This window comes from Neofelis nebulosa, chromosome 11 (genome assembly GCF_028018385.1).
Source record: "Neofelis nebulosa isolate mNeoNeb1 chromosome 11, mNeoNeb1.pri, whole genome shotgun sequence".
Taxonomy (NCBI): domain Eukaryota; kingdom Metazoa; phylum Chordata; class Mammalia; order Carnivora; family Felidae; genus Neofelis; species Neofelis nebulosa.
Window position 1 is genome coordinate 89,092,362 of NC_080792.1, and position 16,475 is coordinate 89,108,836.

General features: G+C 54.9%; 1 protein-coding gene across 12 annotated transcripts in view; it reads right to left on the reverse strand.

Annotated features, from left to right (window-relative positions):
- PITPNM2 (phosphatidylinositol transfer protein membrane associated 2) overlaps positions 1-16,475 on the reverse strand; it is a 144,488-nt gene that overhangs the window by 106,082 nt on the left and 21,931 nt on the right. For 11 of the 12 annotated variants that reach the window (XM_058691408.1, XM_058691405.1, XM_058691406.1 and 8 more), the window contains exon 2: positions 4,248-4,354. The exons of the other annotated variant lie outside the window; for it this stretch is intronic. The gene's annotated coding sequence lies outside the window, so the exon portion shown is untranslated. The remainder of the gene's footprint in view (positions 1-4,247; positions 4,355-16,475) is intronic. 12 annotated transcript variants of the gene reach the window in all.

Genomic DNA, 16,475 nt, shown 5'->3' on the forward strand with positions numbered 1-16,475 from the left:
TTGGCTTTTTCTCCTTCGCCGCCTTTAGGCCTTTGCTTAACTGTCCTGACTTGAGAAGCCTTGTCATTCATTTAGCATTAATTTAGCATTGATCCCCATCGGTCAGTCTTACATAGTTTGCTGCATTATTTGCTTATTGTATGTATACCCACACTAGACTATAAGCCCAGGAGGGCCAGCATTTTAAATGTTTTATTATTCCTTTATACCCAGCTCTCAGAATCGTGGGTACTCACTAAATATTGAATGAACATATGACTACAATGCATTGGATGAATACATTTCGATCATCTGCAGGTTCCATCGTGCTGTTAAAATGAACAGTCTGGGGGCGCCTGGGTGGCTCAGTCCGTTGAGCGGCTGACTTCAGCTCAGGTCATGATCTCGCGGTCCCTGAGTTTGAGCCCCCCGTCGGGCTCTGTGCTGACAGCTCAGAGCCTGGAGCCTGTTTCGGATTCTGTGTCTCCCTCTCTCTGACCCTCCCCCGTTCATGCTCTGTCTCTCTCTGTCTCAAAAATAAATAAACGTTAAAAAAAATTTAAAAAAAAAATAAAAAAATAAAATAAAATAAAATGAACAGTCTGGGGCCACACAACCTCCAGCTTGAATGGCATCATCTCAGGAGTCCCTCTGAGAATCCCAAGCTCTGGACACTGTCTCCAGGAATCAAAGTGATTGTTCCAGGCAGGTCTGCGGCTCAGGAAACGTGGGGAGGAACAAAGCACGGAAATGACCCAGAGAACACTGACTGGACCTGGTCCCGGTGGGTCTGAGGGTCAGTTCATAAGCAAGTGCTTCCAGACGCCTCCTTATACACATGGCGTCTGTCAGTGCACGACCACGTGGGGAAGGGCAAGAAACTCAAAGCAGTGGGCCCATCCTCAAAACCGAGTGAAGTCAGAGATGGGGAAAGAGGGAACAGAAGGCAGCCAGAAGGGGGGTGCCGCCAGTGCCGAGAGCCTGCGGGCAGAACTCCGGGGGAGCCCCGGCCGGGACCACGGAGGCTGAGACAGGGCCACAGCCTGGCCTCACGCGGCCTGAAGGAGGCTGAGCCGGCTTCTCACCCTGGCTCTGCCGACCCTGGAGTGCGAGAGCCGAGTGCACTGCAGCCTGGCTCTCTGAGAGCCACGGTGCACCTGTGCAAACCTCCCCAGGTGACCAGGAGCAGGGACCCGACTCATAGCCAGAGGAACGCATTTCTGCCACCTGGATGAAAACAAAGTATGCTCTCGGGAAGACGCGCACCACCTAGTCAGCGGGCAAAGCCAGGGAATGGCTTCCCAGAGGCCCCTGAGCTGAGGAAGAGCAGAGAGGCCGTAGGTGGGCAGGGAGGCTCCTGCGATCTCTCTGCTGAAAGCCCCTCCACGTTCCGGCCCAGGTGCCGGGCAGGGCTGGCTGCGTGTCAAGGGACCACATAAGAAAAAGAAATATGGCGGAGGGAAGTCAGGAGGGGACAGGAGGGGGACTCGGATCTCACCCAGTTCTCTCCCAAGCACTGTGGGGGGACAGCGAAGGAACACAGGAAGCGGGAAGCATCCTTGCTCTAGGACACAACACGGCGTCCCACGGCCCTGCCTCCTGACCTCGAGCTCCTGCCTCTCTGTGCCCAGGCGAGCTGGCTGCAGCCACGGATCGTCACCGACCTAAACCCTGAGGGGACAGCCGCTAGGGTGGCTCCGGGCAGGGTTAAGCTTCTGCAGGTGAAGGAGAAGAGCCCCTACCCTGCCTGTGGCCTGTGTCCTGGGCTGCAGGGAGGCTGGGAGGCCAGCACGGGTGGCAGGGACAAAACATGTGTGTCAGTGCTGCTGTGGGCTGAGGTCCTGCTGGTGACATCCGCCCTCTTCCTCCTCAGGAGACAGTGACCTTGCTGAGGCCTCACAGAGACAATGGCAGGAAGCGCCCCTCCCTGCGAGTGTGGGGAGTCAGGAAGGAAGTGAGGACCCTGAACCTGTGCCTGCGGACCCTCCCCCACCCCAGGCCCCCATCCGAGGAGGTTAAGGTCAAATGCTAGAAGCTCTGCCCACAGGCTCAGCTCATGGCAAACGTCTTCAGCTTTGCCCCGGGTTGGGTGGGTGCCTGAGGGCAGATGCTGTCCCCCAGCTGGGACGCCCCCCTCCCCCTGCCTCTTTCAGGCAAACCCTCTCTGCGGACGGCCCTGCATCCAAGTCAAGCAGATGAAGAACACAGGCAGGCTAAGCGGAGAAAACAACTCCAGCAGCCCCCTGCCCTGCACCCACCCCACCCCCACCTTCTGGAAGGAAGGGCTCCTGTTCCTTTGGAGCAAGAGCTCCTCTAAAAATAGACCCTGTTCCTTAAGCCCTTTCCTTCCTCACCCCACTGTGGGGATGAGGAGGGGATTTCACATTCTCAGCCACTGGGGAAGGGCTGCCTGCTGATCCCCATCACCCCCTCCACACACTCCTGCCAGCCAGGGCCCAGGGGTCCTGACGCCTGTCATGGCCACAAACTCCCAGGGGGAGTTCAGAGGTGGGTAGGCGCAACCACGATCTTCCCCTGTGCAAAGAGCAGAGGTGAGACCGTAGGGCAGGGAGTGTTCCTGAAGCACGAGAGCCTAACTCCACGCGGGCAGGACTCCCATCTCTCTGTTCACGGCTGTGCGCCCAATACCTAGAACAGTAGTACCTGGTCTATATGGATGAAGGACGCAGTAACTATTCACGGGATAAACGAGTAAAGCGCAGGAATCCTGGAGAACTCTTGGGGTTAAGTGGGTCTCCCCTCCCAGATCAGGTGGCCACAAGGCCACCATCTCTAAAACCACATACGTGGGGAATGCAGTTGTAAGGAAGGAAAAAGAACTGCCTTCTGGTAGAAAAGGAAACAGGAAGCAAAGAAGCTGTCGTCAGAGCTCAGGCCTCACAGGCAGAGAAGGGCTCGCCAGGGCCCCGCAGGCCAGCAGGACACAGCAGGATGATGAGCGACCTCAGGGAGGCTCAGGGTCAGGCCTGCGTTCCCCTGCCAGCCCTCCCCCAGACCCACCCTGGCAGCTGAGATTCTGAGACTCTCACACAGTGAATTAACACAAGACAACAAAACAAAAATACAACAGAGCACTCTCCCTTCTTAGCACTTGGAGGCCTTTTTACAGCAACTGGAAAGAATGAGCAGTTACAGAGAAAACAGCCTGCGGTGCCAACATGGAAACCCAGGAGTGAGGGGGACACAGCTGAGGCCTTGTCTGCCCTGCCCTGTTCCGCCGCAAGGAGCAGAGGCCCAGGGGAGGCAAGGGACTGACGTGGAGCCAGACCGCAAGGAAGGGCACGGTCTGAACCCCATCTTTTGGGGAAGTCATGCCATATTTGGAAAACCATGTCATGTGCTTCAGGGTCTAGACTTGGGGTCCAATCCCAAGCCCACCCACTGACTTGCTAGGTGACCTTGAGCCAGACACTTGACATCTCTGAGCCTCAGCTTCCTCGTGGAAAACGGGGTCATAATGGACCCTGTGTGCTCAGCAGGGCCAGTGTGTTCACAGCGTGTTTAGCTGAATAGTGTCCAGCGAGAAGTGTTTGTTGGAGTTTAGAACAAGAAAAGGCAACACCACTTTACCTGCTCTACCCCCCGAAGACCTTGGCATGACAAAAAGGGGACGGACAGAGGCCTGTGCCAGAGACCCGGGGACAGGAAATGGAATTGGATGGACAAGAAGCTCAGGAGGATCCAGGGCAGAAGAAGAGAAGGAACTAAGCACAGGGAGACTCCACCCCTAGTCCTGGGGCTGCCACTGACTCCAGAGAGGACCTCAGACACGCCACAGCCCCTGCTGGGTTTCTCATCTAGGGAAATGTCTACGTGAAAACACACACAAGGTTTTTCCCATGTCGCCAATCACAGCTTATGGGAAACGCCGAGAGGCAGTGCCCAGCCCCTGCCCTCTGCCAAGGCCGAGGAATCCTGAAACTCCTGTCTTGCCGTATTTCCTGGGGGTGGGGAGCCCAGGCTGGGCCAGGGGGTCCAAGAGAAGAGAAGAGAAGTCCCTCAGGGTGCCCTGTACAGTGGAGAGTCACAAGGGCCACCAGAGGGGGGTTGTATCATATCTGCAATCTAAAGGAACCACAGACAGAACATCAGTCCTACCTACTCAGTGAGCAATCAATATTTGCAAGAAGCAGGATCGATTAATACAATCTACCCCATTAATCAGATAAAGTCAGATGTTTAAGAAAGAGGAAATAGCAAGCGAGCCCCAGCTCCCCCAAACTCCAAAGCCAGTGGGCGGTCCTTACCTGTGGGTCTGCGTCAGAAGGCTCCCTCGACGTCCTGCTGCAGGAGGAGGGACGATTCACTAGGCACACGGAAGGGTGTCGGGGACCAGGAAGCACGAGTCAGCATCCTGCAGGGAGAAGCCCAGTCGGGGAGGAGGTGAGGCGCCTGGGAAACTCACCAGGAAACCCACAGGGCCTGGCCTCATCCTGAGCAACGCCAAAGACCAGAAATTTAGCTGTGCCTAGGGGACAGGACAGGGGACGCTGGGCTGAAGGAGTCTTCTCTCGACAAAGGGGCCCAGTCCTTTCAATCACGGAGGCTGATGCACCCAGCACTGCCCAGGGCTCCCTCTGCTTAGGGAGACAATCAGAACCCCACACCCCCCTGCACACACGCGAGCTTTCTTATCTCAGAAGCCCAGCTCAGAGCTCTCGGCGTCAAACCTGAGATTCCTCACCTATCAAATTTTGGGACTGCAGGACCCCAGGCTGCAGAGAGGAGGCAAGTGGAAGAGAGGGGGGAACGGCAGCCTGGGCTTCTTGGCCACCAGCCTCGAGCATCCTGGTGCCCGGGGCGGGGTCACGAGCAGCGTCATGGGGTGATGCAGATAATTCTCTCCTTCCCATCAAGTCCCTGCAGTTGGGCGGTGTGTAACTGGAGACCCACCTCTGCCAGATATCCAAAGGCCAGAGATGAGCACTGACAACAAAACGGAAAAGGTGGAGAAATGGATTTCGGGGGAGTCCCAGGTACAATCAGACTACGAGACGTCAGAAAATCCACAGGCACTGCTAAAGCCGCCACCCAACCCAGGGCTCCCGCCGTGGCCCCACACCTGCAGCTCGACCTCAACATGTTCTTGTTTGTCTGACACGCCTGCCAGACCCCATACTGAGCCCAGGAAGTGGGCAGCAGCCGGGAGGCCTTCCCCTGACCATGACCGGAAGGCAGCCTCCCCACCCCACCCCCTGCGTGGGCCGTAGAAGCCATGGCTCTTCAGGAACCAATCCCCCCAGGTCCGGAATAACCTCACACCAAGGGCTGAGGCCGGGCGCTGGCGGCTCTGGGGTCACCAGCCTGTGCCCGCAAGGGGCTAGTATCCTCGACAAAGGTAAAGGTAAAGGTAAAGTAAGGGGCATTTTGTGGTGGCTCGGGACAGCAGAAGCGATAAACTGCCGAATGAGGGCACAGGCAGTAAGAGTTCAGAGGAGGGAGAGAATCTAACTGGGGACAGCACAGCAGTGGGAGGTGTGGCTGCAAGCAGCAGAGACCAGCTTTTCACACGCCCACCCGAAGCGGTGCGGGCCCACACTCCCGGAGGAGGCTCGGCCAACTCTGAAAAGTCCTCTTTGGGCTGGGCCTGCAGGGGTGAGCCTCCTTCTTGGCCCTGCACCTGCCGCTCCTGTCCACGGCCGCACATACACCCCCATACGCACGCCGGATCCCGAACGAACAACACATCTCAGGGTTCCCAGGTTCCGGGCCCCCGCCTGGGCACGTCGGGCCCTCCAGCTTCTCTCCTCTCCATTGCACCAAATTCCACAGCTCACCGCACACACGCCCTGCCTCCATGTGGTCTCTCCGTTCTGTTTCTTAGCGGCCATCACAAAACCTCCAAACTCACCCCGTGTGAGGTCAGCCGTGAGCCTCAGAGGTAAGGAAGCCCACTGAGAGGGCAGAAGTTTGCCATAGCAACACAACAGTCAATGGCAAGCCAGATTTTGGAGGCTGGCCCCTCTCCACGCCACCGTGACGCCTCTTGTGGGTGAGAAGGTCAGCTGTGACTCACAGCCGGCAGAATGAGACCGGCAGGGGCTGCGAGAGAGAAGCGCAGGCTCCTTACAGAGAGGTGCACCGCGGGGAGATCATTTTCCTGACTCAAAAAAAGAGAAAGCATTTGAAGTCCAGAAAGTGAATGCAGGATCAGCCTAAGGAGCTGGTCAGCTCCTTGGGGGAACCTCTAGGGGTGGGTGGCGGGAGGCAGGAGGCAGGAAAACATCACGGGGATTAAATAGAAGATGCTGCTAGGTGACTCAGGTCTCCTCCCATGACCCCTCGCACAAAAGGCAAAAAGCAAATCAGCCCACTCCCTTTGGGAAGATGAGAAGTCGAAGTAAAACACAAGCCTCGTGGCTGAGAGCTGTCGCGTGCATGGTCCGTGCACACCTGTGGCTGTGGTCCCGGGGAGGCAGGGTTCCGGAACGCATTAATATGCTGGTGGTGAGTTGCTGATTATCAGGAAGAAAAAGAAAACATTCTGTGCCTTTAAAGTTTTTTTCCCCGGGTTTACTGAGATACAACTGACAAAACGGTGATATATTTAAAGTGAACGAGGATGGGCGCCTGGGTGGCTCAGTCGGTTTAAACATCTGACTTCGGCTCAGGTCACGATATCATGGTTTGTGAGTTCGAGCCCCATGTCGGGCTCTGTGCTGACAGCTCAGAGCCTGGAGCCTGCTTCCGATTCTGTGTCTCCCTCCCTCTCTGCTCCTCCCCTGCTTATGCTGTCTCTCTCCCTCTTTCTCTCTCTCTCAATAAATAAACATTAAAAAAAATTTTTTAAGTGTACGAGGTGATGTTTGACACCCTGCAGAGGATTCCTCCCCATGGAGTTAATTCACACATCCATCCCCTCCCACAGCAACCCTTTTTGGGGGCGGGTGTGGGGAGAACATTCTATCCTCTTAGCAAACTTCAATCATACGATACAGTATAATCAACTACACTCATCACCTTACAGACTAGATCTTCTCCTTCACGGAGCAAATCTAAATCTTCAGGGAGCACCTGGGTGGCTCAGTGGGTTAAGCACCCGACTCTTGGTTTCAGCTCAGGTCATGATCTCACTGTTTGTGGGTTCGAGCCCCGTGTCAGGCTCTGAGCTGACAGTGTAGAGCCCACTTGGGATTCTCCCTCCCTCCCTCCCTCTCTCTCTTCTTCCCTCTGCCCCTCGTCCACTTGCTCTCTGTCTCTCTCAAAATAAATAAATGAAGGTAAAAAACAAGATTTAAATCTTCAATATACGTCCTGAGTAATTTGAAAAACGGCAAGGGGAAAAAAAATAATAATAAAACCCACCTTTTGGAGGAGTCAGAACCGCTTTCCTGAAAATTTTTCAGATCCCTGCCTGATTTTGGTCAGTGGACGTGAATTAGTAAGTGAATCTGTTTCTCTACCCAACTTCTATTAATAGGCTATCAGTCTCTCCTCATCCCACTAAATAAATGTCAAACAAACACTTAAAGAATACCGGTTTGCTGGGGTGCCAAATTACGAGCCTGCCCAGACGTCTGCGTGTCTCAGGCTGGCCCTGGTTGAAAGCATAAGCTCCAAACGAGTGGGTGGTATAACCGAAGTTAAACACTGTGGTTTCCATCCCCCGTTGGCATGGAGACCGTGAAGCGGGTGGCAAAAAACGTGCAGACGCGGACAGATGCAAATGGTCCTGAGACATGGCTTCTGATTTTTTGTTTTACTGAGATATAATTTGCGTGCCATACGTTCACCCTCCCGAAGCGCACGATTCGGCGGCATTTAGCACATTCGCGAAGCTGCGCGGCCCTGAGCACTACCCGCTTCCAGAACGTTTCCTTCGACCCCAAAGAGAGACCCACACCTGTTACCACCGGTCACTCTCCGTTCCCCCTCCCCCAGCCCCCGGTAGATGCCGCCCTGCTTCTGTCTCTACGGATTTGCCTGTTCTGGGCGTTTCATAGAAGCGGGCGCGTCCTGTGTGGCCTTCTGCGTCTGGCTTCTCTCGCTTGGCATCGTGTTTGCAGGGTTCATCCGTGTAGCAGTGGGTGTCAGCGCCTCATCCCTTTTTGTGGCCGAATAATATTCCTCTGTATGAACACGCCGCGTTCGGGGCTATTGTGAATAGAACCGCTGCCGCGAGCGATCACACACGAGCTTTTGTGTGCAGGTGCGTTTAATTCTTTGGGGTCTCTACCCAGGAGTTCCTAACTTGTTGATAAAATAATTTAAAACAAGCATCACATCTATATTTTTGAAAACATAAAAAGGGTGCGAGGTGAGCCTGAGTTTCAGCCTTGTCCCTGTTTCCCGGAACAGGGTTCCCCCGCTCAAGAAGCCAATCCCAATTCCAGGTAGATTCTCCCAGAAGCAGCCTGTACGTACACACACGTACACACACACACACACACACACACACACACCCGTACTTAAAGATTGCTTACAGGAAACCTGGAGACCAGGTGAGGCTGGAGTCAGCCTCATAGGCTTTGGGAAGAGCCCAGGGCCCAGTGCGAGTCCCATCTGAGGCCGCTGAGCAATGAAGAGGTGACACGGCTGGGTGGTCTGAGGGCAGGTCTGGGGTGGCCTCTCAGCTGTGGCCTCGCCTCAAGCAACTTAAGCAGTGTGCTTAACCTCCCTGGGACTCAGCTTCCCTGTCTGTAAGAGAGCCCTGACACGGGCCCCTACTTCACAGACCTCTGCCAAGAGCCGGCGAGCTACAGGATGCGAGTGTAGGTGCCATGCCTGGCACAGAGCAAAGGGCTCACCCTCTGATCTGATCCTCAGTTTTCCCATCTGGAAAATGGAGGCATGCACAGTTACGTGTAGACCGCACGAGACCCCTGGGTAAGGGCCCAGCACGCTACCATTTCTGAGTGGCGGGTGCTCAGGGAAGTCAGAGCTCCGGAGCCCCTCCCCAAGGAGATGCCAGATCTCCCAGCTCCACACACCCCCCACCCCCACCCCCCGCAGCCCTGACTTCTCCCAGTGGTGACAGAACAGGTGAGTCTCTCCCCCAGGCACAAAGGAATCGCCTGCGTCTTGGACCCCACACCTCGGACAAGTCACTGGATTTCTTACTTCTTGTCCCTTTCCACCACCACCGCCCCCACCCCCACCCTCCCTTCCGGACCCTTCTCTCTGCTTTCTCAGCACTCTCTACTCTGGAGCTGAGCTTCCTTCTCTGAATCCCAGACTGTCGGAATCAGCAGGGAAACCCTCAGAGACCTTCAGAGTGGAGAGCCCTCGAGTAAGGAAGGAAGCATTAGCAGGGCCATCAGAAAGCTGTTAGGAGCAATTTTCCTCCCAGCTGGCAAAAGGCAAAGCAGAGCCTAAGAAGAAACCCAGGGCCTGGGAAGGCAGAACAGGGAAGGGAAACTGAAGAATGTCTCCTTGGGCGTGCAAAAGTTCATGGGGGAGAAAACCAGCACGCACACACACACGCACACACACATGCACACTCACAACACAAAGGAGAAATTCTTAGCCTACAGCAGTTGGTAGCATTATGTAAAATTCCAAGCCCACAAAAATATCATTTGGATGATAAAAAGTTAAATTTAGCTAAGTACAGAGTGACTAATACTATGAGGGACAGGCAGCACCCCCAGTTGCCTGGAGCTGATACAGCTGGCTTCTAGAAACTTTTGACAAGTAACCAGGGCCTGGTGCGGCACAGAATAACAGATTATATAATAAGAGGCACAGCCATTAGCGATACAAAACAGACAGCGAGCGCTGCAGCCCCCCCAAGGGAGGGGACAGCAGGGCTCTGGCTTGAGCTTTGCCGACGACGGAACCTCGCCTCCGGAAGCCGGGGCCACGGGCATCTGGGCATTCAGAGGCATCCGAGAGGGGAATCGGGCCTTGGAGGGGTGTGTGCGAGCGGGTCCAGCTGCCTCTCCTGCAAAGATCCTTCCCCAGAGGGGTCGTGGCAGATGGTTTCTGTGAAGGACCCAATGAGCTACAGCCTTGTGGAGTCCCGGTCCTTAGAATCCAGCCTGACCCCAAGACCTGTTTTAAGCAACAGAACGTGCTGGAAGTAACTCTGCACCAGGTTCAGACCCAAGCCTTCAGGAATGCCTGGCTAAGAACTGAAGGCAGAGACGCAAACAGATATTCACACACCTATGTTCACGGCAGCACCATCCACAATAGAAAAGGGTGGACACAACCCAGGTGTCCATCCACGAACGAATGGATCAGCAAAATGTGTGGTCTCTCCATACAATGAACTATTACTCAGTCTTCAAAAGGAAGGCCATTCTGGATGAACCCGGAGGCCACTGTGCTGAATGAAATAAGCCGGTCACAGGCCAACAAATACTGCATGGTTCCACCTGAGATGTCCAGAGGAGTCACGTTCACAGGGACAGGAAGTAGGAGGGTGGGTGCCAGGGGCTGGGGGAGGGGAAGGGGGACTTGTCGTTGAACAGGGACAGAGTCTCAGTATGGGAAGAAGAAAAGAATCTGGGTATGGATGATGGAAACGGTGGCACAACAGTGTGAACACCACACCTAATGTCACTGAACTGGACACTTAAACATGGCTAAAGTGGTAAATTTTATGTTACGCGTGTTTTACTACAGTGCCTGGAGAAGTGATGTGGAGGAGAACCACTGTCCCAGCCAAGAGCCCCAGCAGATAGAGGCGAGTGCCAGCCCCGACACGCCAGCCCCGGGAGTGAGGCCATCTTGGAGAGGGATCCTCCACCCCCAGTCAAGCTGTCCCAGCTGACACCAGTGGAGCAGAGATGAGGTGTCCCCACCAAGCCCTGCCCCAATTGCCTTGCCACGCTGTGAGCAAACAAATAAAGCGACTGATGTTTTAAGCCACTAAGTTTGGGAGTACTTCGCTGCAGCGATGAATGATGAACGCGGTGGTCAGGCTAATGGCTTTGGGGGAGATTTCCATTTCTTTTTTTAAATTTTTTTTTAACGTTTTTTATTTATTTTTGAGACAGAGAGAGAGACAGAGCATGAACAGGGGAGGGGCAGAGAGAGAGGGAGACACAGAATCGGAAACGGGCTCCAGGCTCCGAGCCATCAGCCCAGAGCCCGACGCGGGGCTCGAACCCACGGACTGTGAGATTGTGACCTGAGCTGAAGTCGGCCGCTCAACCGACTGAGCCACCCAGGCGCCCCGAGATTTCCATTTCTAATGGAGGACCAATGAAGCTCTTTGGTGCTCTCACAGGTGAGCCACGAAGACAAGGCAGTGCCTAAATAAGTGTCAGGGAGAGACTCCTTTTCCACTCCCCAAGCCCCAGCGGAACACATGCTGAAGTCAAACAGCTGCTGTGGAGGCCGGGGGTTTCTCCAGTGATCCGGCGCAGAAGCCGGACCTTCTGCTGGCTGGCTCAGCCGTACTGTCCAGTAGGCTGTGAGCAGAGATGCTCCCTGGGAGCCCCAGGGAATGCCCCCAGATGTGGTGCTGAGACCAGCGTTCTCACTGGCTGACCCCAGGTGGACCAGTTCCCTTCTCCGGGATCCACTTCTCCATGTGCGCAGTGAGGAGGCTGGCCTCTAAAGGGCCTCTCCACTCAGCTCCAACATTCTGCGACCTCCTAGTCTGGGCAGAAGGGAACACGGAAACAGAATCCAAAGCGCTGAACAAAGGCCAAACGACTGTGGCACCTAGATTTACAAGGTAGGCGCACAGTCTCCTCACCTCTGCCCCCTGAGGATCCCCACCCTCACCTCCGTGCCCTGCACGCGTTTGTTCGTTCCACAACACTTGCCATGCCACTCCGGCTTGGTCCAGTTTCCTCTTCCTAAATTACACCTGGAGCCCCCCAGGTTCAAGATGCGTGAGGAGTTCTGGGAGCAGCGGCACGTACACCCCTTCCAGGCCTGGCCTCTAAAATGCCCACGTGATCCTCAATGCCCTCTCTCTCTTCGTTCACCAGGCAGCTGACTGCCCAGGTCCAGTGGAGGACCCCAAGGGAGCCCCAGGGGACGACAGAAACACCACAGGAAAGGATGTGGGATCCCTGAATCACTACACAGAGGCCACCCCCAGCCCATGCAACTCAACTGCAAGAGTGAGAACAGCCTTTGTTGGGATAAGCCACTGAGACTGTAACAACGGTTTGTTACAGCAGCCAGCAAACCTATCCTAACTGATACATTCACCAAACCCTTACTGCGCGTCAGACGTGTGAAGGATGCACAGGAGAATCAGGCCTAGGCATCACCAGTGTAGTTAACAGTTCAGGGGGATCGGGTACAGCCCAGTTCTGCACCCGGCAATCACAGGCTAAGCACGTGATGAGAGCTCCTGCATGTATGTGAGCTCATACTCACAGCACTCATACTACCTGCTTCTCAAAACCTTACTATGTAGGTTTACCTCCCCCAAAACACGAGATGAGTAAAGAACGAAAGAAACCAAAATGGACGAGAAAAACTATCCTGAGACTCCCAAGGACAATCCACAAGCAAATGAGTTACAATCATCATCATCATCATCTTAGCTGTGTGCTTCCTGGTAGGCAAAGCAAAAAGGGAAATATTCTGGGTCACAGAGCTTTCACCACCAGTGAAAAACATACTGGTTCAAGATGAGAAACAAACTCTGTCCTTGCTAAGAGCTCTAAGGGAATGCTCCCTGGGGTCTCCATGTGAAGGATCCGGTGTCTGGGCAGGAGGCAGCAAGAGGAGGTCAAGCTCGCCCCAAAAGCTATCCTTGCCTGTGGCCCAACTGGCTCTTGACTGCAGCAAGCTCCTGAGTAATTCTTCATCCTTGTTAATGTGATCACGGCAGCCCCATGATAATGACGGAAAATATTTACATACCGTACCACTGACGGGTTGTTTAGACCATCTGGCTACTAGATGCAGTAACTATTGTCACACACATGCCCGTCCACAAACGCTGTGCTTTGGTACCGATGATTCAGGCAGCGACCGTCTGCCCCATCCCCATCACGCTCCCCACCACAGGGACCCGAGAGAGGGGTGGGTCTGCAGCCCAAGTCTCGGCCGGCCTGTGCCCCGTTGGCCTCGGCCACTACAGGCGGGGAGCAGAGCTCTCAAGCTCCCACCCTCTGCTCTGTCTGGGCTGAGCACCGACAATAAGTCTCCCTTCCATTTATCAAGGACTCCTTCAGGGCTCGAGTGCTCTAAACGAGGCTTCACTCAATGTGACCGCAACATGCTGCAGCCACCTGGGGGGTTTCTCCAGTGATCCCATGGGGGCTGCTGCAGATTCGCAGGCAAATCCGGCCGGCCCTGTTCGCTCGTGTCGGAGGCCCCTTCCACTGAAGCTCTGTCACACTCGGGCGTGGGGGCGGGGACGACGATCCGGTGTCACTGCTCCAGGAGGATAGAGGACGGCGGCCTCAGCCATCCTTCTGTCCACGTGGCTCTGCCGGGTCCCGATACCAAGCTGGGTTTCTGGGTTGACATCAAATGTTTTTTTTCCTTTTTTAAGAAATTTGGGGTGTCGGGTGGGTTGTTTTATTATTATTGTCTTAATTTCTGCAAAAGCAAAAAAGTCTATTCGGAGCCTGTTCAAAAGCAGCAATTTTCTTAATGGGAAGCATATGCTTCTGCCCACATGTGGAGCTGTGTCAGCTCAGTGATCACAGCGGCCTGTGGATATGGTACGTCGTGTCACCTTCTTGACAGATGTGAGTCAAATGGAAACTCGTCACAGGTGCCTGCACAGCCTCCGGCGGTGGCTTCGCGCTCTGACACCGGTTTTTCGGATGGGCGCACCGCAGGAAAGGTGGGGCTGTGTTTCCGTCAACCGTGAACCCACAGTGTTCGCGTCTTTTCACGATTACCCTCTAAGACGCAAAATGCCCCAGACGGAGTGCTCGGGGCCAGGGCAGCACCCGGACTGGGCTCCAGCTTTCTGTGGCCACCTCGCCTCCTGGAATCTGAGTTTGGCAACGGAAGGCGGGGTGAGACTGTGTGACTTGGAGCAATCACGAGCTGGTCATCCAGTCACAGGGTGGCAGGGACGTACTAGCCCGGGTCAGGGGGCTCTTTGTGGTCTTGCAACCAACCCAGGATCCTGGTCTTTCTTGGGTCTGGTGCTTCTCTCTCTGCAAGTGAGGTGAAGGCCAGAGACTCACCCAACGGAGACAGGGCCCTAAAGCAAGTCATAACCCCACAGCCAGACAAAGCAGGAGGCCCATTCTCCGCAGGAGCAACCTTGCCTGAGCGAGAGTCTGCTCGCGCACACATCCACACCCTCTAAAATCAGGGACTTCACAGCTCGGGTTTCCCGACGATCATTACAGTTTGGGGTGACGACTGCACCGGTAACACACGCAGCACCTCAAGGAGGCTGGTGGCTGCTGTGCAGAAGTCCAAGCGACCTCTGTGGGGAGACTTTCCTTCTGGCCAGATCCCTGGAGCCCCCGCACCTGCTCTGAGCCTCTGCGCAGTTCCAGGCAGACACCCGCTCCGCTTCCCAGCTTCTAGGCAGGACCAGGCAAATGCTCTTTTTGCAAAAGTTATCTGAGCCACTGGGGACACAGAAAAATCGTGACAAAGCTCGCACCCAGTTACTGCTTGCCAGCTTCACGCATACCAGGCCCAGAAAACACCCAGCGACAGGCCCGGGACAAGCGCCCTGTTTAAACACAGCGATGACACAGGTGAAGGTGAGTCCAGCACCTCAGGGTGGAGAGTAGGTCAGCCTCGGGCCTCCCGGGTCACACACGGGGTCTTCTCAGGGGCCACGGAGCCCCCGCAGGCCCAGCCAAGCACCTGCCCCAGGGAGCTCTCTGTTTCCAGTCCTCAGCGTCTCCTGACCGCTCTCGCACCCGGGGAGCGGTCCGCGCCAGGCGCCGCCACACTCTCAGCAGTGCAAGGTGACCCGCAAACACGGCTAACAGGGCAAGCTGTTCAAAAAGCTCCATCCTGGGGCGCCTGGGTGGCGCAGTCGGTTGAGCGGCCGACTTCAGCCAGGTCACGATCTCGCGGCCCGTGAGTTCGAGCCCCGCGTCAGGCTCTGGGCTGATGGCTCGGAGCCTGGAGCCTGTTTCCGATTCTGTGTCTCCCTCTCTCTCTGCCCCTCCCCCGTTCATGCTCTGTCTCTCTCTGTCCCAAAAATAAATAAAAAATGTAAAAAAAAAAAAAAAAAAAAAAAAAAAAAAAAAGCTCCATCCATTCCTCTTTTCATTCTTGGGTTAGATCGTTCCTATTTTTCCGTGTCCTCTGCTCACGGGAGGATGGCTACAGTGAACTGGTGCTTCTCTGCGTGTGTGGTCGATTACACGGAACATAACATGCGCCACCCTAACCGTCTGAAGTGCACAATTCGGCGGCATCAGGCGCACTCACGCCGCTCGCAGCCCCCACCGCCCATCTCCAGACATTTTTCCGCCTCCCAAGTGGAAACTCTGTACCCCTTAAACACATGCTTCCCGTTGTCCCTCCTCCGGCCCCTGGTAACGTCTGTGAATTGCACAGCTCTTTAAAAATAACGTTCTTCGTCTCGCAGTCCACGGGTTCAAGCCCCGCATCGGGCCCCGTGCTGCCAGCTCAGAGCCTGGAGCCTGCTTCGGATTCTGTGTCTCCCTCTCTCTCTGACCCTCCCCCGTTCGTGCTCTGTCTCTCTCTCAAAAATGAATAAACATCAAAAAAACAATAATAATAAATAAATAAAATAAAAATAACGTCCTCAGGGGTGCTTGGGTGGCTCAGTTGGTTGAGCGTCCAACTTCAGCGCAGGTCATGGTCTCGAGGTTCATGAGTTCGAGCCCCGTGTCAGGCTCTGTGCTGACAGCTCAGAGCCTGGAGCCTGCTTCGGATTCTGTGTCTCCTGCTCTCTCTGCCCCTTCCCTGCTCACATTCTCTCTCTCCTTCTCAACAATAACAAATAAAAATAGTGTCCTTACCTTGGCAAAATTATTTTGTAATTTTACACGTCCTGGTGTCATTTTTAAAGCATCTGGTGCTCCTCAATACTTGGTGATGGACAAGCTGACAGAGGAGGCCCAAACCCCTCCAGGAAGGGACCACCCAGGCCACAACGTGCCTGGTGGAATCAAGGGCCCCCTCCCTGCCACGTGCGAGGAGGCACCTAATGGGAACCAGCGTCCTTAGCCGGCTGTGCCAGGAACCCTGCTAGAGCCGCCCTTTGCGGTAGCAAAGGCTCTCACGGTTTTCTCCAGATTTTCATTTTACTTAAAAGCTCTTCCTTGCCTGGGGTTTTGAGGTTAAAAACCACTACCTCGCACTCACACATTGTAAGTGGGAGTGTAAATTGGTACTACCTTCGCGGAGAGCAATTCGGCAACAGCTATCGAAAATAAAAGGAAAACACCCCTTGACCTAGCGCTTCTCCTTCGGGCAATTTATTCCGCAGATAGGAGAGTATATGTGCACGAGCACCTCTGTACCAGGGCACTCGCTGCGGCCCTGTTTGCTGCCAGGCTTCTGCCGTGAACAATGTAGAACTTCGTGAGTCGGGAATCGGTTCACCTAATGATGGTGCATCATCCGTCAGCCGAACACTAAGCCCACCGTTAAAAAGA